The sequence below is a fragment of the Mustelus asterias genome, chromosome 30 (assembly GCF_964213995.1).
Source record: "Mustelus asterias chromosome 30, sMusAst1.hap1.1, whole genome shotgun sequence".
Taxonomy (NCBI): domain Eukaryota; kingdom Metazoa; phylum Chordata; class Chondrichthyes; order Carcharhiniformes; family Triakidae; genus Mustelus; species Mustelus asterias.
Genome location: NC_135830.1, coordinates 13,220,093 through 13,243,505, shown reverse-complemented (window position 1 = coordinate 13,243,505; position 23,413 = coordinate 13,220,093). Strand labels below are relative to the sequence as shown.

General features: G+C 45.6%; 4 non-coding genes across 4 annotated transcripts; 1 reads left to right on the top strand and 3 right to left on the bottom strand.

Annotated features, from left to right (window-relative positions):
• Nucleotides 1-10,484: 10,484 nt before the first annotated feature.
• On the bottom strand, nucleotides 10,485-10,556 carry trnaq-cug (transfer RNA glutamine (anticodon CUG)). Its single transcript has one exon. It is a non-coding gene; the product is annotated as a tRNA-Gln (tRNA).
• Nucleotides 10,557-15,313: 4,757 nt separating this feature from the next.
• Nucleotides 15,314-15,385, bottom strand: trnae-cuc (transfer RNA glutamic acid (anticodon CUC)). Its single transcript has one exon. It is a non-coding gene; the product is annotated as a tRNA-Glu (tRNA).
• A 3,509-nt stretch (nucleotides 15,386-18,894) lies between these two features.
• trnan-auu (transfer RNA asparagine (anticodon AUU)) lies at nucleotides 18,895-18,968 on the bottom strand. The gene has a single exon. It is a non-coding gene; the product is annotated as a tRNA-Asn (tRNA).
• Nucleotides 18,969-19,911: 943 nt separating this feature from the next.
• Nucleotides 19,912-20,006, top strand: trnai-uau (transfer RNA isoleucine (anticodon UAU)). The gene is made up of 2 exons: nucleotides 19,912-19,949; nucleotides 19,971-20,006. It is a non-coding gene; the product is annotated as a tRNA-Ile (tRNA).
• The last annotated feature ends 3,407 nt before the right edge of the window (nucleotides 20,007-23,413 follow it).

The following is a 23,413-nucleotide window of genomic DNA, read 5'->3' as shown; positions in this document are numbered from 1 at the left end:
AAATGTGGATATCAAAATTGCACACACTGTGCCACATGTGGTCCCAGTGAAACCCCATAAAACTGGAGCAAGTTTTTTTCTTATTCTTGTATTCCAATCTGTTTGCATGAAAGACCAAACTTCCATTTGCCTTTCTAATTATTGGCTGCACCTGCACGCTAATGTCCCGCGTTCCTTTTATAAAAGCACCCAAGTCATTTTGAACATCATTACTGATAAATCAGCTCACATTTTCAAACATGCTTTGCTCTTTCCTCGTTTACGAACAAGAGAACATCTTGTCACTTTCCAACATTACACCCAATCTCCTCTACCCACTGAGCTATGGAGCCAACTGCTGGGTTCAGCACGGAGTTACTGTATCATCATGAGCGGAACGAGGAACAGGCTGGATTTTCAGGTGAGTGATATCTGACGGATGTGGAAATGTCTGAATGGAGAAGAAGGACTAGAAAGGGGCAGAATTTGACATGTGTCAGCTCCTTTTGTGATAAATGTCTGCCGTGTGTCTGCTGTGTGATTCTTCTTCAGGTTTCATTGCTGATGTTTCATCTCTGACTTTTCCAGTCTGATACAAGTTCAACCAGCTGAAAGATCAACATTGTTTCTCCCTGAACAGACACTGTGAGGCGTATTTTGATTTAATGAAGAATTAGAAAAGACGTTATTCACTCCGTGGCGTAGAATCCTGACAATGCGACTTCCACAATAGATATCAGGGATTTTTATTTCGCTGGTCACCCTCTCTGTTTCTGTTGCATCATTTCAGTTCACTTTCGCTCCAGATCCCACTAATCCCCTGACATACTGACTCCAGACCCCACTAATCAACAGAGCACATTAACCCAGGCCCCATCCCTGTACCCTGACATGCTGACCCCACGAATCTAGAGAGCACCTTTACCCAGGCCCTATCCCTGCACCCTGACATACTGACCCCACTAATCAGAGCATCTTTTCCCAGCCCTATTCCTGTACCCTGACATAATGACCCCACTGGCCAACAGAGTACCTTTCCCCAGGCCCGATCCCTGTCCCCTGACATACTGACCTCACTAATGAACAGAGCACCTTTTCCGAGGTCCTATCCCTGTACCCTGATGTACCGACACCACCCATCTGCAGAGTACATTTACGCAGGCCCTATCCCTCCACCCTGACAGACTGACCCCACTAATAAACAGAGCACCTTTACCCAGGCCCTATCACTGTACGCTGGCATACTGACCCCACGAATCAACTGAGCACCTTTCCCCAGGCCCTATCCCTTTAGCCTGACATACTGACCCCACTAATCAACAGAACACCTTTACCAACGCCCTGTCCCTAGATCCTGACAAATTGACCCCAAAGTCAGAGCATCTTTACCCACGCCCAATCCCTGTACACTGACATACTGACCCCCCAAATCAACCGAGCACCTTTTTCCCAGGTTCTATCCCTGTACCCTGACGTACTGACCCCACTAATAACCAGAGCACCTTTACCCAGGCCCTATCCCTGTACCCTGACATACTGACCCCACAAATCAACAAAGCAACTTTCCCCAGGCCTTATCCTTGTCCCGTGACATACTGACCCCACTAATCAACAGAGAATCTTTACCCATGCCCAATCCCTGTACCCTGACATACTAAACACAGTATTCAACAGAGCACCTTTCCTCAGGCCCTACCCCTCTCCCCTGACATACTGTTCCCACTAATAAACTGAGCACCTTTACCCAAGCCCTATCCCGGTCCCCTGACATACTGACACCACCCATCAGCAGAGTAACTTTACGTAGGCCCTATCCTTCTACCCTGACAGACTGACCCCACGAATAAACAGAGCACCTTTACCCAGACCGCATCCCTATACCCTGACATACTGACCATGCAAATGAACAGACTACCTTTACCCAGGCCCTATCACTGTACCCTGACATACTGACACCATTAATCAGAGCATCTTTTCCCAGGCCCTAGTCCTGTACCCTGACATACTGACCCCACTGACCAACAAGAGCACCTTTCCCCAGGCCCTATCCCTGAACCCTGACATACTAAACACAGTAGTCAACAGAGCACATTTCCTCAGGCTCTACCCCTCTCCCCTAACATACTGATCCCACTAATAAACTGTGGACCTTTCCCCAGGCCCTATTCCTGTGCCCTGACATGCTGACCCCATTAATCAACAGAGCACCTTTATCCAGGCCTTTTCCCTCTACCCTGACAGACTGACCCCACTAATAAACAGAGCACCTTTACCCACACCTAATCCCTATACCCTGATATACTGACCCCACAAATCAGAGCTCCTTTACTCGGGCCCGATCCCTGTACCGTGACATACTGAACCCACAAATCAACAGAGCACCTTTGCCCAGGCCCTATCCCTGTACCCTGACACACTGACCCCACTAATCAGAGCAACATTCCCCAGGCCCGATCCCTGTACCCTGACATACTCACCCCACTAATCAACAGAGCACCTTTAACCAGGCCCTATTCTTGTACCCTGGCATACTGACCCCACTAATCAGAGCATCTTTTCCCAGGCACTACTCCAGTACCCTGACATACTGACCCAACTAATCAAAAGAGCACTTTTACCGAGGCCCTATCCCTGTACCCTGACATACTGATCCCAGTAACAAACGGAGCACCTTTCCCCAGGCCCTATCCCTGAACCCTGACATACTAAACACAGTATTCAACAGAGCACCTTTCCCCAGGACCTATCCCTGTACCCTGACAAACTGACACCACAAATCAACAGAGCACCTTCACCCACGCCGTATCCCTGTACCCTAACATGCTGATCCCACTAATCAACGGAGCACAAATATCCAGGCCCTATCCCTGCACCCTGACATACTGACCCTGCTAATCAACAGAGCACCATTCCCGAGGCCCTTTCCCTGCCATACTGACCCCACTAATCAACAGAGCTCCTTTACCAGACCCTATCCCTGTACCCTGACACACTGACCCCACTGACAACAGAGGACCTTTACCCAGGCCCTATTCCTACCCCCTGACATACTGACCCCACTGATCAACACAGCACCTTGACCCAGGCCCTATCCCTGTGCCCTGACCCCACTAATCAGCAGAGCATGTTTACCTAGGCCCTATTCCTGTACCCCGACATACTGACCACACAAATCAGCAGATCTCGTTTACCCAGGCCCAATTCCTGTACCCTGACATACTGACTACACTAATCAACAGATCACCTTTACCCAGGTCCTATCCCTGTCCCCTGACATACTGACCCTGCTAATCAACAGAGCATCTTTACCCAGACCCAATGCCTGTGTCCTGACATACTGACCCCACTAACAACAGAGCACCTTTACCCAGGCCCTATACCTGTACCCTGATATACTGACCCCAAAAATCAACAGAGCACCTTTCCCCAGCCATATCCCTGTGCCGTGACATACTGACCCTGCGAATGGACCGAGCACCTTTACCCAGGCCCTATCCCTGCACCCTGACCCCACTAATCAGCTGAGCACATTTACCTAGGCCCTATTCCTGTACCCCGACATACTGACCCCAAGAATCAACAGAGCACCTTTACCCAGGCCCTATCCCTGTCCCCTAACATACTGACCCTGCTAATCAACAGAGCATCTTTACGCAGGCCCTACCCCGGAACCCTGACCCCACGAATCAACAGAGCAACTTTCCACAGGGCCTATCCCGGTGACCAAGACATACTGACCCCACTAATTAACAGAGCACCTTTAGCCAGGCCCTCTCCCTGTACCCTAACAAATGAACCCCACTAATCAACAGAGCACCTTTACCCAGGCCCGATCACTGCCCCCTGACATATTGGCCCCATTATCAACAGAGCACCTTTTCCCATGCCTGAGCCCTGGACCCTGACATACTGATCCCACTAATCAACAGAGCACCTTTTCCCACGACCTATCCATGACACACTGACCCCACTGATCAACAGAGCACCTTTCTCCAGGCCCTGTCCCTGTGCCCTGACATACTGACCCCAAAAATCGACAGAGCACCTTTCCCCAATCCTATCCCTGTCCCCTTACATACTGACCCCACTAATCAACAGAGGACATCTACCCAGACACTATCCCAGTCCCCTGACATACTGACCCCACTAATCAACTGAGCACCTTTCCCCAGGCCCTATACGTGTGCCCTGACATACTGACCCCACTAATCAACAGAGCAGCTTTACCCAGGCCCTATCCCTGCACCCTGACCCCTCTAATCAACAGAGCACCTTTTCCCAGGCCCTTGCCCTGTACCCTGACATACTGACCCCACTAATCAGAGCACCTTTCCCCAGGCACTATCCCTGTCCCCTGACGTACTGACCCCACTAATCAGAGCACCTTTCCCCAGGCACTATCCCTGTCCCCTGACGTACTGACCCCACTAGTCAACAGAGCACCTGTACCCAGGCCCTATCCCTGTTCCCTGACATACTTGCCCCACTAATCAACAGAGCAGCTTGCACCAGGCCCTATCCCCACACCCTGAATTACTGTCCCCTCTAATCTCCTAACCTACACATGGCGGCCACGGCACTGGGCCAGAACTCAGATAAAATCCCCGCAGCTGCAAACCCGGGACCCATAGGATCTGATCCGGCGTTGAGGCCTGCTGGACAATCAAAGAAACTTTTAAACATGGATAGATATTTGTCCAAAGTGAGAGCAAGAGCACCAAGTGATGCTGAGTACGATCCGAGTACACGTTGTGATCCAGAATCGCCGTTCGAACAGAGTGCTGAAGAAGAATCGTTTAATTCTACACCAGTAGCAGGCCCAAGCAAACCTCCAAAAAAGAAAGTTTGTCGACAATATATGGATAGCTATCTGAGTCTCGGTTTCAAATGGACTGGTGATTAAAACATACCTCGGCCTATGTGTTTGATCTGTGGTGAGAAGATTTCCAATTCCAATATGGTCCCAAGCACGATGAAAAGACATCTGTTGTCAAAACATGGAAATCTGGCAAACAAGGATGTTCAATATTTTGAAAGGCTTTTGGAACAGCAGAAATGCCAACCATCATATTTCAAAAAACGAATGGCAGTCTCAGATAAGATGCAGATTGTATCTTACCAAGTGACTGAATTGATTGCTCAACAGACAAAACCACATACAATAGCTGAAAAATTGATTCAGCCTGCCTGCAGCTTGATTGTGAAAACTTTGTTTGGTGATGATGCTGAGCGAGAAGTTATGGAAATTCCTTCGTCTGATAATACAATTCACACAAGAATAGTTGATATGTCAGCTAATAATGAGAAGCGTGTATCCGAAAGGATGAAGAATTCTAAATTTGCCATTCAAGTTGATGAATCGACCGACATTAGTGGAAAAGCACAGTTGCTTGCCTATATCAGATTCATTCACAATGACGAAATAATCACACAGTTTCTATTTTGCAAGGAACTTGAAAAACATACCAGAGGACAAGATATTTTCCAAACCTTGTCTGAGTATTTGGAAAAAGTTGAGAGTTCATGGGATTCTTGTGTTGGAATTGGTACGGATGGAGCGCCATGTGTGATAGGGAATGTGAGAGGCTTGGCGGCACTCATCAAGCAGAAAAATCCAGATGTAATATCAACTCACTGTTTTTTACACAGAGAGGCATTAATCACCAAGACCCTTGTAACTGATTTGAAGTTGGTTCTAGATCGGACTGTGCGCAGTGTGAACTTCATCAAAGCAAAACAACTAAAGGTGCAGTTATTTGCTCAACTCTGTAAAGACATAGAACATATAATCCCTACAGTGCAGAAGGAGGCCATTCGGCCCATCGAGTCTGCACCGACCACAATCCCACCCAGGCCCGACCTCCACATATTTACCCGCTAACCCCTCTCACCTATGCATCTCAGGATTCTAAGGGGCAATTTCTTCTTTTTTTTTTAACCTGGCCAATCAACCGAACCATCTTTGGACTGTGGGAGGAAACCCATGCAGACGCGAAGAGAATGTGCAAACTCCACACAGACAGTGACCCGAGCTGGGAATCGATCCCGGGACCCTGAAGTTGTGAAGCAGCAGTGCTAACCACTGTGCTACCGTGCCGCCCATAGAACAGTTCAGCACAGAACAGGCCCTTTGGCCCATGATGTTGTGCCGATCTTTATCTGAAACCAAGATCAAGCTATCCCACTCCCGATCATTCTGGTGTGCTCCATGTGCCTATCCAATAACCGCTTAAATGTTCCTAAAGTGTCTGACTCCACACGTGTCCATTCCACACCCCAACCACTCTCTGCGTAAAGAACCTACCTCGGACATCCTTCCGACATCTCCCACCATGATCCCTATAGGTATGCCCACTTGTAATAGCTCCATCCACCCGAGGAAATAGTCTTTGAACGTTCACTCTATCTATCCCCTTCATCATTTTATAAACCTCTATTAAGTCTCCCCTCAACCTCCTCCGCTCCAGAGAGAACAGCCCTGGCCCCCTCAACCTTTCCTCATCAGACCTACCCTCCAAACCAGGCAGCATCCTGGTAAATCTCCTTCGCACTCTTTCCAGCGCTTCCACATCCTTCTTATAGTGAGTTGTCCAGAACTGCACACAATATTCCAAATGTGGTCTCACCAAGGTCCTGTACAGTTGCAACATAACCCACGGCTCTTAAACTCCAACCCCCTGTTCATAAAAGCTAACACACTATAGGCCTTCTTCACAGCTCTCTCCACTTGAGTGGCAACCTTCAGACATCTGTGGATATGGACCCCAAGATCTCTATGTTCCTCCAGTCTTCAGAACCCTACTTTTGACCCTGTAATCCACATTTAAATTTGTCCTACCAAAATGAATCACCTCACATATTTCAGGGTTAAACTCCATCTGCCATTTTTCAGCCCAGCTATGCATCCTATCTATGCCTCTTTGCAGTCTACAACAGCCCTCCACCTCATCCACTCCTCCACCAATCTTGGTGTCATCCGCAAATTTACTGATCCACCCTTCAGCCCCCTCCTCTAAGTCATTAGTAAAAATCACAAAGAGCAGAGGACCAAGCACTGATCCCTGTGGCACTCCACTAGCAACCTGCCTCCAGTCCGAAAATTTTCCATCCACCACCACCCTCTGTCTTCGCTCAGATAGCCAATTACCTATCCAATCGACCAACTTTCCCTCTATCCCACACCTCCTTACTTTCATCATAAGCCGACCATGGGGGACCTTATCAAACGCCTTACTAAAATCCATGTATATGACATCAACTGCCCGACCTTCATCAACACACTTCGTTACCTCCTCAAAAAATTCAATCAAATTTGTGAGGCACGACTTGCCCTTCACGAATCCGTGCTGACTATCCCGGATCATTCCGCATCTTTCTAAATGGTCGTAAATCCCATCCCGAAGGACCTTTTCCATCAACTTACCAACCACCGAAGTAAGACTAACCGGGCAATAATTACCAGGGTCATTTCTATTCCCTTTCTTAACATAGAATCAAAACATCAATGCCTAATTCTGCACTCAGAGGTTTGCTGGCTGTCCCGCGGAAAAGTTTTAAATCGGGTGTTGGAGCTGAAGAACAAATTAAGAGAATGTTTGGAACAAGAAGGGACCCCATTGTACCACCAACTGGATGACAATGACTGGTGTGCAAAGCTGGCATATTTGGCCAATATCTTTTCCCGGTTGAATGTGCTCAATGCCAGTATGCAAGGCCGCGATGACAATATCCTCACAACTAGAGACAAACTAACTGCATTCAAAAAAAAGCTTCAGCTCTGGCTCAGAAGATCAATGCGACATAACCTCGAAATTTTCCCACTGGTAACAAGTTTTAAAACGAGCAATGAATCGTACGGCCTCAGACAGGAAAATCTTGCAACACTGGTAGAAAAGATTGATCATTACTTCCCATCGTTGTCGACAGAAAAAATCGACTGTGTTAGAGACCGCTTTGCGAATTCCAGCTGTTCAGGTCTGACATTGGATGAGGAGGAGGAAATGGCCTGCATTTCGAGTGATAGCACCTTGAAAATGAAACACGGGAGTATGCCACTGGACTCTTTTTGGATATACAACCAGAAACAGTATCCACACATCTCTTCAAGAATATTAGCGATTCTTCTACAGTTCTCAACGACATATTGTTGTGAACAGGGATTTTTAGTTCTGACAAATATCAAAGACCAGAAAAGAGAAAGGCTTCTTTGTGTTGATGAGGAGATGAGAGTTTGTTTGTCTCAAATTACATCTAATATAAATGAGATTAGCTGACAAAAACATGCTCACAGCTCTCATTGAGTTTGTATACTTACTTAAGGTTCCATATGTAAGAGGCTCGTCTATAAGTATATTTTGGGAATGAATCATGTTTTTATGTCGCTGCATTGTTTTATACTTTCTGGATGTTGCTTGATCATATTAGAAAGTAGTTGTGTTCTATGTTATGAATCAAGCACTGCTAGGAGGAAAGGCCTTTTTTTTTGTTTTTGAATGCATTTCTTATCAATAAAAATTTTGGTGTGGCGCGAGCAGATTTTTATTCCGAAAGTGCGGCCCAGTGAAAAAAGTTTGGGAGCCACTGTCCTCGCAAAACGGCTTCAGCCCCAGAGGACGATTGCTCAAGAATATAAAGAGCTCGGAGGGTGAATCATAGAACCTTTAAAGTGCAGAAGGAAGCCATTCGGCCCAACTAGCCTGCACCAGCAGTATTTCCACCCAGGCTCGATCCCCGTAATCCCATATATTTACCCTGTTAGTCCCCTGATTCTACGGGCAACGTAACATGACCAATCAATCTAAACGCACATCTTTGGATTGTGCGCCGGGTGCTCGGTTTTCTTCCACACACGCAGACACGGGGAGAACGTGCAAACTGCACACAGTCACCCGAAGCCAAAACTGAATGCCGGGCCCTGGTACTGCGAGGCAGAAGTGCTAACCACAAAACGCACAGTTGTCCGATATCATTCACTGAGTTACCTGTCCGCAGTTCAGCAAGAGTTGGGGTGTTGAGAATAGTGGTTCCACAGAGATTAGAACTCGGATTGTTGGATTCAAAGTCCAGAGTGCTCATCGTTAAACCATGGAACCAACTGGGCGCCAGCTGAAAGCAGGAGGTCTTTCACCCCGATCTCACACATACACACTCTTGCTCAATTATTGCCAGGCTCCTGTCGAAGGGTTGTTGTTGTTTGACACCAACTGCTCCTTTGATTCGACAGAGCGTCAAAGAGTGGCGAAAGATGAAAAAAGAAAAACACTGATGCTGCAAGCATCTGGCGCCAGACTCTCAGCAATGTGCATTGACAAATTGTCCTCTCGATTCGTACTTGGTGAAAAATGTAAACGAAATGTCCTTGAGAAAATCAATTATCAGCATTGGCGAAGGAAAGGAAGGTTCCGCCGAGATTTGCACTCAGATCGCTGGATTCAAGGGACAGAGAGCTCACCATTACACCACGGAACACAGAACACGTCAAGGAACTGCAAATGACCTGCGAAACCTGACTATTTCTTGAGATATCTCCCTAAAGCTCTTGCCTTGAAATGATTTGCTGTAGATTTGGGGCACTCTGTCTTCTGAGATTTTCTGCTATCAACGGTGGCGCATAACGATACGTTGAAATCACACTTGCTGTTGCTGTCACACCGAATGAAAGAGATCAAATTCTTCGAGTGCCCATTTGCCAGCGGTGGGCGCGTTCTGGGATATGTGGTGTACCAGTGAGCTCTCTGGAATCTGAATCCAACAGCCCGAGTTTGCATCGTGGCGGAGCCTTGCTTTTTTTTTGCTAAAGCCTATGATGGGTTTGCAGGAGGGCATTTTATTTTAAATAGTCAGAAAGTGGAAATCTAAACACTGACGAAATCTCAGCAAATTCCACGGCAATCAAATTGCAGACGGTGCAGCGAATGCCTCTCCTGGCGTCATTGCATCAGTCCCAGAGGATGATTGCTCAGGAATACAATGCGCTGAGAGGCAGGGAAGCCACTGTAGACAGGGGGTGGGGGGGGCGGGGTCCATCTTCATGTGTCGTGTCATTCACTCACTCATCTGTCCCAATTTAAAGAGTTCGGATGCGAGAGGCCAGAGTGCGATCCGTTACACCATGGAATCGACAGCACTGTAACCGAAGACACTAGACTTTTCTCCCAAAACACACACACGTACCTACACTCGCTCTCTCTCACACGCGCGCACACAGACGACACACACACACACACACACACACACACACACACTTGCTCAATAATTGCTGGACTCCATTCGAATGGCTGTTGCTCCGGGACCAGCTGCTCCTTTCTTTCAAGAGAGGAGTTAAAGAGAAGAGAAAATATGAAAAGACATTGATGCGCCAGGCATCTGGCGCCAGAGGCTCAGCAATGCGCATTGTAATAGCAGTTGAACTGGCTGACAAATTGCCCTCTCGATTCGTACTTTGTGAAAAAATTGAACGAAACGCCCTTCGGCAAATCAACCCTCAGCATTGACTAATTAAAGCAAGGTTCCGCCGAGATTTGAACTCGGATCGCTGGATTCAGAGCCCAGAGTGCTCACCATTACACCACGGAACCCAACACGCAATGGTAGCCCGCAAATAATCATGCAATACCTGTGCCAGTTTGAACAGCAGTGAGAAAAACCATTCCCATTCCCCAATTCCGTCAATTACTCACAGCAATTCATATTTACATTGCCCTTGCTGTTTCCTCCTAAAATAATGAGTACGCTTCCTTCAACTGCACTGAATTTCACTGCAGCTCACCACATTCAAAGAGCAATGTCAGCATCGACCTGTTATAAACTTGTAGTAAACATAAGAACATAAGAAATAGGAGCAGGAGTAGGCCATCTAGCCCCTCGAGCCTGCCCTGCCATTCAATAAGATCATGGCTGATCTGACGTGGATCAGTACCACTTACCCGCCTGATCCCCATAACCCTTAATTCCCTTACCGCTCAGGAATCCATCCATCCGCGCTTTAAACATATTCAGCGAGGTAGCCTCCACCACCTCAGTGGGCAGAGAATTCCAGAGAACAGCGTCAGCTGTATACAACTCTGTTTTCGTCACATTGGAAGCCAGTGTGAAAATGTGAACAATTTCTAACCTTAACAGACAGGAAGGAGAGTGTGACTGTGGATAATTGGCACTGTGCACATTGCTAAAATCAGTATCTGGGAGAATCGGGCAGGTGCGATCCTGGTCAACTAGTGGTGAGGGGTCCGCGTTTTCAGGGTCGCAGACTGGCTTCGATGTACTAAGATTTTTTTGCAATGAGAAAAAACCTTGAAGTACTTCCTGATCGAAAGCAGCTCTGTCAGAATCAGTGAAGTGAGATTTGTAGTTTTGCTTGCGAGTTGGAAATGTCACATGTGCAACTGGTCAAGAACAAACACAGAGAGTGAAGGACAGTGATAGGTTGTAAGGTTCTGCCGATAGAGATCGTGATACAACTAACGTCTGGGTGCTAATGGGCCAGATTTAACCGCTTACACTGACAAAAATATCACACATTTCTGGATAAAAATTCCCAGGGTCAGAAGAAAACTTCTCACCGAATCAACATTAAACTCTTTCACCTTTATTGATTGCAGTTTTCATTCAGACACTGAGGTCAACAAAGCGGGATGGAAAAAGATTCAGTTTGATTGGTGACGCTGCCGGAGGGACGGAGAGCTGGAGTTCACCCAGGAAAGCAGCAAAGTTTAAACACGATGGAGTCTAACGTGGGGCTGCAACCAACGATTCTGAAATTACATCTGATATGCTGCGACTAAGCTAACCGTCCTCCTGCTGTAGCGATGCTTGCACCCTTTCTTAACATACGTGAAGCCAAACGCTGTTTCCATCTGGTGCCTCAGCTTGTTCTGAATCCAAAGTTTACAATTAACCGATCAATAAAATCTCCACCGTTACAATGCATTCCTCTCAGTCAGCAGTAACATCATTCCCGTCTTCTATTTATTTGCTGCACCTCCTTCCAAACATTACAAACTCCTCTTACATCTTTCACTCTGACCTTTTCTCTTAAACATTTCATGACTAAACTTTTGAACTAATGTTGATAATTTTGTGACGGTAAAAAGCTGTTCATTTCCAAGGGGGAGCTAAAGCACATTGACGCACACAGAGAAACCCAGACACATACACGCACCCAGCGTGACAGAGGCCGAAGGAGAGACAACACACTGAAAACACAACCTGGCTCCGTCTCTGTTCCATTTCTGACTGCAGGTTCCGTGATGCTTTTGTGAATGAACGGAAATGTGCAACGGAGTGTTTGGGTGGATTTGATTCAATTCGCTGTGTGGACATAGAGTTAAAACCAGGAATAATCAGGAATCCCAATGGATTTGAACTCCATCACGTTAACCAGCCAGCCACGATGACTGGCGCTATGAGCTATGAAGCCAACCGCATGCCCATTTTAACAGTTACTCTACTGTAATCAGTGGAACGAGCATCAGAGCGAAGATTTTGTGGGTAATATTTGATTCATAGGAAATGTCTGAGATGGACAATACGAAGTTCAAAGATGTTAATGGAAAGCGGCAGAATTTGAAATGTGTCAGTTACTTTCAGTGATCACTGTCTGCCGTGTGTTTGCCGTGTGATTCTTCGTCAGAGCTTATTGCTGATGTTACATCTCTGACTTTTCCAACTCTAGTGCAAGTACATCCAGCTGGAAGATTAATCTTGCTTCGCCCTTCACAGATGCTATGAGGTGTGTTTGCATTGAATGAAGAATTATAGAAAGTTATTCATTCCTTGGGTGGAAATCAAACTCGAACCACCGTACTGAATCATGACCACGAAACTTCCAGTGAAGCTGATTTAAGAGATTTGCAATCAGTTGATCAAGATCGCTTTACTCATTGCTTCATTTCTGGCCAATTTCGCCTGAGACACATTCACTCAATCACGATATCACTTTATGATTCCAGTAAAATGCACCTTTTTCCTTGTGTTCAGATCCAATTATCCCCACAAACGGAGCAAATTCAAAATGTTCTACTTAGTTATCGATTGTTATAAACCCCGGGCCCTGGCGGTGAAAACACTGATTCGGCATCAATAGATCACCCGGACTCCACCATCACCAGCTCAATGTTGCACTTGTCCATCATTCCTTGTGTCAGTTAATCCATGCTGTCTTGCTCTCTGTCACATACCTTCCGTTTTGTTCTCATTACAGAGCAATTCCCGACTTAAATGCTGCAATAACTCAACCGTTCAATTAAAGCTTTGTGAGAAACGAGAACAATTCTGAAATATGAATCAGTGAGCAATAAAAAGCATTTGGAAATGCTTCTACGCGATCTTGAACCAGGAACGTTTCGCGTGTGAGATGAACGTGATAACCACTACACGACAGAAACACAGCAGTCCGTGTAGCTGAAGCAGATCAGATTTACTGGAGAAGCAACAAAACTGCTTCCACAATCCCGTAAGTTTCTCATTTTACATTGCCTCTTCTGGTTCCTCCAATCAAAATGAATAATGATACATTCCACTGCGAAACATTTTGGCGATCACATGTTTGACCAACGTTATTCTTAACGTTTAAAGCAAATTCAGTGAATATCTGACGGTGGGGGAATTTGAACTCACTCCTCCACAAATTGCACTATCCTCAATTTAGTGTCCTAGAATTCTCATCAGTGACACCATCAGAAGTGATTGCTACCAGAGCTGTTATTGGCAGTGAACAGAACCAATGAGGCGGGATTGGATCACATGTCCCGTTGAGTCTCCTCCGCCACTTAAAATCAAGATGGGTCCCCAGCTCAACAACCACCTCATCTCAGGAATCAATTCAATGAAGTTTGGTTCCACCCAGACATAGAGAGAATAGAATGAATAAAAAAGAACAAAAGAGGGGAATAGGATAGAGAGACTGAGCGAAGGAATAACCGACGCAGATCTACAAAGAGAAAGATAGAGACGGAGTGGGGAAGACACTGAACGGAAAAAATGCCAATTCCATTTGATTTGAATTAAAGAAAAAGAAAGTTGAAAGCATTGAAAACAGCCAATGCTATGGTCATAAAAATATATTCTGGCAATGGTGCTGAAGAATTCAGATTCAGAACTTACCGCAATCCGAGCTAAGTTGTTCCTACGCTACAACACTGCCATCTAACCGCCAATGCTTCAATTTGTCCAAGATTGCCCGGTTTACAAATATCAGGTCAAATCCAACGCCGCAAATGACCATCAGTCTACTCCTGATCATCAGTACCGTGACGGAAGGGGCAATAAACAATAGTATCAGGAGGAATTCCAATGCAAACTGGAGGAACATCGCCCGACCTCCCGATTCGGCACTTACTGCGTTCCAGACTCAACACTGAATTCAACAACTTCAGAGCATCTCCTTTCCTCCATCTTCTCCCCATTTCCATTTATTTTGTTTTATTTCGTTTGATCTTACTTATTTATTTTTATTACTTTATATCTTTATATATATATATTTATTTTTTTAAATTTCCATGTTTTGCATTGTTTATTTAAAATCTCACTTTCCATTTTGTTGCCCCCTCTCCCTCCACCCCACTCGGGCCGTCTCTCACACATGTTTGGAAAGCAAACCGGAGCACACGGAGGAATCCCACGCAGACACGGGGAGAACGTGCAATCTCCACACAGAGTGACCCGAGAATTTAACCTGAGCCACTGGCGCTGTGAGGCATCATTGCTAACCACTGTGAAACCATGCCGTCCTATTCTACTGCATTTAATTTTACTGCAGTGTTAGTACCAACCTGTGATAAACCATTTTGTGGATATTCTGCTGATCATCATTAACTTATCAGCGTTAATGGACGGTGGCTTCCAGCCCCAAGTTGGGGGCCACTGTTTGTACAGAAGGAGGTTTGTACAGAAGAAGCAACTTTGCTGCTTTTCTGGGTGAACTCCAGCTCTCCATTCCTCCGGCAGCGTCACCGCTCAAACTGAGTCTTTCTCCATCCCGCGCTGTTAATCTCACAGTTACTGCTTTCTGAGTGAAAACTGCCTCCACTTCACTGGAGGTCGGAGAGTTACAATTAAAGGTCTTCTTGTCACTGAGTCCGAGATTTGGACCCAGACCTGCGAGGTATTTATGTCAGTAGAAACAATAAAATCTACTCCATCAACAGCCAGATCTTAGCCGACATCACCATCTATATCGTGAGCGCTTTGTATCCTATTACTCTCTTTTTTTTGTTCTTGACATGTGACATTTCCAATTCAGACACAAAAGAGGAAACCGACCTGCTGCTGATTTCCACAGAACTGGTACAAACCTGGAAGTAACGCAGGATGTTGACGCAGCAATATATCTATATTCCCTGACCGGGAATCGAACCCGGGCCGCGGCGGTGAGAGCGCCGAATGCTAACCACTAGACCACCAGGGAAGCTGGCCTAAGTTCTTTAAAAGATTGATTTATCCATGAGCCTTCTGCCTTTTATTTTTATTTCAGACTCTTTATTCACAAAAAACAAGTTTCTCCTTTAAATTGTCATGTTTAGATCGAACCCAAGGGACTGTTCAGCCAATTAAAACAGCGAATCCTGTTAGCTGCAACATGAAATCGACCGTGAGGTGAAATAGTACCGCAAGCTGGTCATGTGGCACTTTCAATTTCCAAATCTCACCAAACTCATCACTGTGGCTTCTGTGAAACTTACAAGGTAACACACGGCAGACATTCACCACGGAGAGCAACTGGCAGAACTCATTTATGAAACATTATCCTGTCGCTTCTCTTCCTTTTTCTGTCGCTGCCTCTCATCAAGTTCCCTCTGGTTGTTCATTTCCCAGGGTCAATGAGCTGCTTGATACAGACACAGAGAGTTGGTGAACCCGATCTTCACCTGGAAAGCAAGGAAAGCGAATGTATGACACACGGCATTGAGAGGAGATGGAGTTTAGAGATAACAGTATAAAGAGACACAGATATCTCATCTTCCTGATCCAGTTCCTGAGAATTAGGAAACATAGGTTGGACTAGGAGATTACAGGGACTGGGAACGTCCGACATGTGGAGTTTTTTCAAGGAGCAGCTACTGCGAGTCTGTGATAGGTATGTCCCTGTCAGGCAAGAAGGAATTGGTAGGGCTAGGGAACCGTGGTGCACCAAAAAAGTTTCTTTGTTGGTTAAAAAGAAAAAGGAGGCTTATGTTCGGATGAGACGTGAGCACTCGGGTAGTGCACTAGAAAGCTTTAGATTGGCTAAGAGGGAGTTGAAGAGCGAGCTTAGAAGGGCTAAAAGGGGACATGAGAAGACTTTGGCGGATAGGGTTAAAGAGAATCCTAAGGCGTTCTATAGGTATGTCAAGAACAGAAGGTTGGTTAGGGCAAGTTTAGGGCCAGTTATAGATGGCAGAGGGAAGTTATGTGTGGAACCGGAGGAGATTGGTGAAGCATTGAACCAATATTTCTCTTCGGTGTTCACGCAAGGGGACATGAATATAGCTGAGGAGGACACTGGGTTGCAGGGGAGTAGAATAGACAGTATTACAGTTGATAAGGAGGATGTGCAGGATATTCTGGAGGGTCTGAAAATAGATAAATCCCCTGGTCCGGATGGGATTTATCCAAGGATTCTCTGGGAGGCAAGAGAAGTGATTGCAGAGCCTCTGGCTCTGATATTCAGGTCGTCGTTGGCCTCTGGTATAGTACCAGAAGATTGGAGGTTAGCGAATGTTGTCCCATTGTTTAAGAAGGGGAACAGAGACTTCCCCGGGAATTATAGACCGGTGAGTCTCACTTCTGTTGTAGGCAAGATGTTGGAAAAAATTATAAGGGATAGGATTTATAGTTATTTGGAGAGTAATGAATTGATAGGTGATAGTCAGCATGGTTTTGTGGCAGGTAGGTCGTGCCTTACTAACCTTATTGAGTTTTTTGAGAAAGTGACCAAGGAGGTGGATGGGGGCAAGGCAGTGGACGTGGTATATATGGATTTTAGTAAGGCGTTTGATAAGGTTCACCATGGTAGGCTTCTGCAGAAAATGCAGATGTATGGGATTGGGGGTGATCTAGGAAATTGGATCAGGAATTGGCTAGCGGATAGGAAACAGAGGGTGGTGGTTGATAGTAAATATTCATCATGGAGTGCGGTTACAAGTGGTGTACCTCAGGGATCTGTTTTGGGGCCACTGCTGTTTGTAATATTTATTAATGATCTGGATGAGGGTATAGTTGGGTGGATTAGCAAATTTGCTGATGACACCAAAGTCGGTGGTGTGGTAGACAGTGAGGAAGGGTGTCGTAGTTTGCAGGAAGACTTAGACAGGTTGCAAAGTTGGGCCGAGAGGTGGCGGATGGAGTTTAATGCGGAGAAGTGTGAGGTAATTCACTTTGGTAGGAATAACAGATGTGTTGAGTATAGGGCTAACGGGAGGACTTTGAATAGTGTGGAGGAGCAGAGGGATCTAGGTGTATGTGTGCATAGATCCCTGAAAGTTGGGAATCAAGTAGATAAGGTTGTTAAGAAGGCATATGGTGTCTTGGCGTTTATTGGTAGGGGGATTGAATTTAGGAGTCGTAGCGTTATGTTGCAACTGTACACAACTCTGGTGCGGCCGCACTTGGAGTACTGTGTGCAGTTCTGGTCCCCACATTACAGGAAGGATGTGGAGGCTTTGGAGAGGGTGCAGAGGAGGTTTACCAGGATGTTGCCTGGTATGGAGGGGAGATCCTATGAGGAGAGGCTGAGGGATTTGGGATTGTTTTCGCTGGAAAGGCGGCGGCTAAGAGGGGATCTTATTGAAACATATAAGATGATTAGAGGTTTAGATAGGGTGGATAGTGATAGCCTTTTTCCTCTGATGGAGAAATCCAGCACGAGGGGGCATGGCTTTAAATTGAGGGGGGGTAGTTATAGAACCGATGTCAGGGGTAGGTTCTTTACCCAGAGGGTGGTGAGGGATTGGAATGCCCTGCCAGCATCAGTTGTAAATGCGCCTAGTTTGGGGGCGTTTAAGAGATCCGTAGATAGGTTCATGGACGAAAAGAAATTGGTTTAGGTTGGAGGGTCACAGTTTTTTTTTTAACTGGTCGGTGCAACATCGTGGGCCGAAGGGCCTGTTCTGCGCTGTAATGTTCTATGTTCTATGTTCTATGATTGCAGGAACGTACACAGTGCCAATTATCGACTGTCACACTCTCCTTCGAGCCTTGAGCACGGAGTTAAGATTTGAAGTGTTTGAAGTCTTGCGACAGTTATTCAGGGTTGTGTTGAGACCACATCTGTAATAGTGTGTTCAGTTTGGATCTCCCCATTTTAGACAAAATAAAAGCAAAATCTGAGGATGCTGGAATCTAAATCAAGAACAGAAAAATCTGGAAAATCTCAACAGCTTTAACGAGAAGGAATAGATTGCATTGAAAAACTGCAGGGATTCTATCATTCTATGAGTTTGATAGGGTGGATGCTGAGACATTATTTTCCCTGGTCCGGGAATCTAAAGCACGGGGGTACAATCTCAGGATAAGGCGCTGATGATTTAGGACTGCGATGAGCAGACATTTCTTCACTTAAAGGATAGTGAATTTGGGGAATTCTCTATGCCAGAGGGTTGTAGATGCTCCATCATTGAACACATTTCAGTTCGGGTTGGATAGGTTTATGATCTATTCAGGAATGAATGGTAGCAGGGATATGGAATTGGAACAAATGCTCAGCCACAAATTCATGTTTCCATTCTAATTGTTAAGCTTAATGGTACAATGGAAGCATGTATATAATATTATATGTAATATGTCAGAAGTCAATAGTCATTAAATAATGTTGGTGACAACAGATAACAGTACAACTGGCAACACTTGAGAGCTATTTTTTATTGACGACCACGGACCCATTGCCAACACGCAACTGTTTGCCTATGAATGCAGATGGTGAGAAAACAGTAAAATCACCGTCCCTGGGTGGTCTCGAATCACCAACCTTCCAGTTAATAGCCGAACGCGCTGACCGATTGCGCCACAGAGACTAAGGCAGCAGCTGCTGCTGACGATATTCTAAGCTAGGGTGTCAATAACCACAATTCTCTTTCTGCAAAACCTGTTCCAGAACTGCAGCATGACCGCACCGTTTCGAATTCTATCCAAGTATCTTTGGTTACGTTGATCCCGCAGCATTTCTGTAGTGTGTTGGTTATTCTCATTTTCCTATGAACGTGTAGGTAAAATGAATCCATGTCTCTTATCACAGGGAGCAATTCAAAGGGAGGGAAGGGAACTGACCACCAGAAGCCCAAGGATCCAATAGTTTCCACTCAATCATCAATAACACCATTCACAGCTGTACCTGTATCCAAATATTGTGACCCATTTTCCTCAGGATTTGTTCCAAGAGTTAATATTTTCCTTGTTTTCTCCTCATTTTGAAATGAGATTCGCTTCAATATACAACTCAAATGGAATTGGAAACCTGACGGACTCATAGTCACTGGGTAACATAAACCCCATGGTGTTCATTTCCAGATTCACAGCGCTCAGCTTTTCAATCAAATGGAGGAATCTACTACTGAAACGTTTTGGAAAGTTGGTTTGAATATTGTTTGTGACTCACTCAGATACTGTTTAAATGATACTCGAAGGTTCAGTGCGCGGGATATAATCCGTAAACGTTTTGCTGAACTTGTGTTAGGTGTATTGCGAGTTTTGAACGGGGTTGAATCTTGTGTCCCAGGGATGGGCGGTAACCCACTAATTGAAGCGGCAGTCGCCGCTTTTCTGCTGGCAGCGGATGGATGATTGGAGAATGCGGGGTAAAATGCTGCTGCTTGTCCCTGTCTCACTTACTGTGGAGCTGGTGAAGAGAGAATCATTGATGCGTTTGTTCCCCGTCGATGTTGCCTCGAATGACTGTTGTTAACGGAGGTGACGCTGTAAAAGTCTTTAATAATCTGACAAAAATCAGCCCAAAGCCGTGCTCCAGTGGCGCAATCGGTTAGCGCGCGGTACTTATACAGCAGTACAGCCCGTGGGCCATGCCGAGGTTGTGAGTTCGAGCCTCACCTAGAGCACGTGAGATGGTGTTGGTGCTACTATCGCTTGACCAGCTACCATTTTGGGGACGGTTACGGTCGGTAGTGGAATTTGAATTCAATAAATAAAACCTCGCATTGATGACCATGAAACAATTTCCGACTGTTGGAGGAAGCCATATGCTTCACTCATGTATTTTAGGAAGGAAATCTGCTGTTATTATCTGGCCTACTTGTGACTCCAGAGCCACAGCAATATGCTTGCAACTCAACTCGGGATGGGCATTAAATGCTGGCCAGCGACGCCAGTGTTTCACAAATGACCGAAAGAAAAGCCCGAATGTGCAAGTTTGAGAGAAGCTTTCTGAACTGACAGAGCTGGAAACGGGAGCCAGTTAAAGATATTCTGTCGGGTTTGAGTGTGTACAGAAATGTGGAGGGGAAGGCGAAATGTAACATCGTGTAAGTTACTGTATTCAGCTAATATTCAGCAATAAACGTGAATTATTTCTATTTTCCTCACTCCGAGGTGAAACGTATCTAAAAATGTTTCCTCCCGTTTTCGAATCGGGAATCTTTCGTGTGTTTAGATGAATGTGATAATTATTACAGACAGAAACGATGCTCTCCAACTCTGCAACAGACTGGGGTGTCGAACCGTGCAATTTGATTGTACTTCAGAGTTTCTGAAGTGTGGTGTTTTATACATTCACTTAACATATGAAAGGTTTCCTGTGTGAAATAGGAAACGAACTAACTCATCTCTCAGTGTGAGGAAAAGTTACCTCATTTTCTTTTGTTGTTAAATATTGAAAGAAAACATTATCTCTCAGCCTAACTGCAGTTGCACTTCCCAAGTGTGAAACGTTATTCTGCAAAATGCTCAGTTAAAATAAAGTTTATTTATTAGTCACATGTAAGGCTTACATTAACACTGTAACGAAGACACTGTCAAATTCTCTGGTCGCCAAACTCCGACGGCTGTTCGGGTCAATGCACCGAACCAGCGCGTCTTTCCGGCTGTGAGAAGAAACCGGAGGATCCAAAGGAAACTCATGCAAACACGGGGAGAAAGTGCAAACGTCAAATAGACAGAGACCCAAACCGGGAATCGATCTTTAGCACTGTGAGATGGCAGTGTTAACTACTGTGCCACAGTGCAACCACCCTACCTCCCCCACACCCCCCCTACCGCCACCTCCCCCCCCCACCCCCGGCCACCCAGACATGGTAAAAGAGAAAAGAAATGGCACAAATGTCATTTACTGATTCTAATGTTAGATGAATTTCTCTGCCGCATGAAAAATGGTTTTTAGCCGAATTGTACTTCCACAAATCAGGTTATAAAGTTAACTCAGACTGTACAGTTTGACCATCAAGTCGCTTTTATCCTGAGCGGACTTTGTGTATTGAAGGGATAATCACATTCTATTCATATTTGCGCAGGTCCCAGGCGCTAAACGGGGCAGAAATGTTGTCAAAACTCACTGCTCTGAAGTTTCCGAATTGAAGTTTATTGTGAAATGTGAACTCAATTGGGTATCAATCGAAATATTTAATATTTACTCTTCACCATTTCATAGAAAACAGACACAGCTAAGTCGTCAGTCCTTTTTGCTGGCAGGGGATGTTTGGAGAGTGGGGGCTGGAAGATTGCTGCTTTTCCCTGTCTCACTCACCGTGTAACGGAGAAAGAGAGAATAATTAATGAGTTTGAGAGAATGGAATAATTGAATGGATTTCTAATGGGTTAGTTAAGTCTAACAGTCAGAGCCCATCCATTGCAGACACATCCATGTCACCGGGAACCAACTCTCCCACAACTGTCAGACAGTTCACCCTTCAATCTCCTCTGGTTCCGGTTCCCAAAGAGTTTCTAAATATTCGCAAAGCTGGAGACAGTGTTTTCTTGTTTGCTTCCTTCTCCATTTTCCCCAACTGCCAACTGACAATATTTTCCAAAATCTCTGCTCAATCATCCGCCTTGCATCATGTCCAGAGATGAGGAAATTCAGTTTTGTGGTGAGGTTGTAGAGACCGGACTGTACTCTTGAGAGCAACGTTAGTTAAATAGAGATTTCACGGAGCTACGGGGATAATTGGATGTTTTGGAGATCTCCTCCAAGAAGACATAGAGCCTCAACATAGGTTGAGCGGTTCGCTCAATATAGGCATAAAATGGTTCGGCACAGACAAGAAGGGCCAAAAGGCCTGTTTCTGAGCTGTAATTTTCTATGGTTGTATGGTTCTATGGGTAGGGGTAGATGATCAGGGAATTTATTGATCTCAACATGGAAACGTTATCCCGTTTTCGCTGGCCTCAACGCTGAACACTGTTGGGATTAGTCACATTTCCCCGAGGGAACGAGGGAGAATAGTTTGGGCTGGGATTCAAGCTCCTCTGATATCAGCGAATAACTTTGGCAAACATCAAACTTCAAACAGACAGTCCGTGAGCAGTTTCCAGTTACATGAACTGAAGACATTGAACTGATCTCGTTAGAACGTACGGTGTTTATAGTGTAAATGTTATTTAATCGCCACAAGCACCTTCCCTTTCCAGCCACTGAACTGTGAAAAATATATGCTTCTGTTCTGCTGTGTGATTTATCTCTGAGATTATTGTTCAAGATGACAGCAGATTCTGGGGAGTGGCCGGGGGGGGGGGGGAGAGGGAGGTGTTGGGGGGAAGGGGGGTATGTGATGTTTAATGCGAAGCCGCATTTAGTTCAATATTTCTTTGCGTTCTTCCAGGACACCGTGGAGGAGATTCTGTTTCACAAACAGCGGCTGCAGTCACCGTCACTGAAGGAGATGATGTTCAGTTGCTCTGTGATTATACAGCTACAAGCAACACCCCTTACTTATTCTGGTACCGTCAGTATCCCAGCGGGACCATGGAGTTCCTGCTGACGAGACATAGAGTTAGCGAGAACACAGAGAGATTCCCAGAGGACCGTTTTTTAGCGGAGCTCAATTGCACAACCCGCACCGTCCCGCTGAAAGTGTCTAAAACGGAGCTGGCAGACTCTGGCGTGTGTTATTGCGCATTGAGACCCACAGAGAAACAGAACTGGGCTGAACCTGTACAAAAACTGTCAGAGCCTCACAAAATAGCAGAGCGTTAGGCAAACATTGTGACCAGAGTGAGTCTGAACCATAGAAAACCATAGAAAACCACAGAAACTTACAGTTCAGAAACAGGCCTTTTGGCCCTTCTTGTCTGTGCCGAACCATTTTTTGCCTAGTCCCACTGACCTGCACTTGGACCATATCCCTCCACACCCTCTCATCCATGAACCCGTCCAAGTTTTTCTTAAATGTTAAAAGTGACCCCGCATTTACCACTTTATCCGGCAGCTCATTCCACACTCCCACCACTCTCTGCGCGAAGAAGCCCACCCTAATATTCCCTTTAAACTTTTCTCCTTTCACCCTTACCCATG